Source organism: Brassica oleracea, chromosome C5 (genome assembly GCF_000695525.1).
Source record: "Brassica oleracea var. oleracea cultivar TO1000 chromosome C5, BOL, whole genome shotgun sequence".
Taxonomy (NCBI): Eukaryota; Viridiplantae; Streptophyta; class Magnoliopsida; order Brassicales; family Brassicaceae; genus Brassica; species Brassica oleracea.
In genome coordinates, this window is record NC_027752.1 from 8,484,362 (window position 1) to 8,486,212 (window position 1,851).

Sequence of the window (1,851 nt, forward strand, 5' to 3'; positions counted from 1 at the left end):
AGGCCGAATCCGGATCCGGATAGTAAAATGTTGGATCCGTCAAAGCCGAATCCGGATCCGGATATCTTGATTTTTTAGTCCGGATATCCGGATCCGTAAATTTTATTAATAACTATTTCAAAAATAGTAATATCTATATATAAAAACTAATTTTATTTAATATATTTTCATTTTTCTAATAGTATATATAAATTTTATGTAAATTTTGTACAATTATACATATAAATAATTAAAAACATTATATATTTTTATTTTTAAATTATTGTTAATATTTTATATATATTAATATTATTTTTTATTTATTTTAAGGATCCAAATCCGGATCCGGATATCCGCCGGATATTATAATTTTTAGAAGGATATCCGACACCCGGATATCCGCGAACCCCGGATCCGGATAAGGATAGTAAAATTATGGATCCGCCGGATAAGGATCTGGATCCGGATATCTTAAAATTGCCCGGATACCCGATCCGTCCCAGGCCTATTACCAAGTATGTTTTTTCACCTCTACTGTATTGTTGGAGATGGATTTACATCCTCCTCAAGGCCCGTTAGACATTGAACTAGACTCATATTGCTAGGAAGCCCTAAGCTTCATGTTTCTAGAAATAAGGAGCTACATCCTTATGAGAGAGGATCTTCTCCTCTTCTTAGACTTTAAGAACATATTTTCATAGATATTTTGTATTCTAAGGTTCACTTTGCATCTTTGTAATGAACCTTCAATCAATGAAATCTCTTTTATATTTTTTTTCCTATTTGATTTCATCTAAAGATTTATCCTAAGCCTCAAGAATCTAATTTTTATTCTTAGATTCTTTTATTGTATTGATTCAACAAACACTACCAGCATAAACACCATTTTTGGTTCAAACAGTTGGCGCTAGAAGGAGGGGGCCAAAGAGAACAATCTTCGTAGCATATCAAATTTGGGAAAACCCTAGATCTAGGGTTAAAAAAAAAAAAAAAAAAATCAAAAATCGATTCTTTCTTCTCCGACTTCTTTCTTCTTCGATTTGGACGGCTGGAAAATCTGGAAAAACACGAGTCTTGAAAAAGGACGAAGCTTTATTCGAAACCTTGCTGTTGATGTCACCAACGAACCGAAGATCCTCGTAGAGCTTGTAGTCTCGATCCTCGTAGACGCGCCGGTGAAGCTCCGTCTCGGTCAGCCGGTGAAGCTCAGTCTCGATCCGCCGGTGGAGACGACGTCTCGATCCGCCGGTGAAGTTAACGGTATCTCGTCCACTTCTGGTCCTTAGGTTCAGGAAGATCGGGGAAGACTTGATCGGAGCGGCAATGGCGATCTCGGCGATGCTCGAGTCTCGTTCTTTCCCTCTCGTTCTTTCCCAAGTCTGGTCAAGCAGAAGTCGCGAAGAACACCAGGACAGAGAGAGACGCGAAGAAGCGACTGAGCTCCGAGACACGAGGGGAAAGTTAAAAACTTTCTTCAATCTCGATCCGCCGGTGAAGTTGGCCCCGAGACACGATCAGACAGAGCTGCGACTTTGACAAGTCTCGGTCTTTGCCGGAGAGCGAGCTGTGACCTTGACAAGTTCAACGGATAGGCTGCGAAGGAGAGTAGAGATGGACCAGGTTGAAGCTTTCACGAGAAAACTCTGCTTTTGGTATATCTCATCGACGCGTCACTGACAATGAGCTCGAACTCCTAGCGGTTTGATAGAGCTTCTCTACCCGACGACGAGTCCACCATGACCAGAGGAGTCGTAAAGTTTCGAACTTGATTTCGTTTCATTCATCATCGAGAGCTCCTCAGCTCATCATTGAGTCGTAAAATCTCCCCAAGTCTGCAACGATGTTTGGATCAAGACTCCGATGGTACTCGTC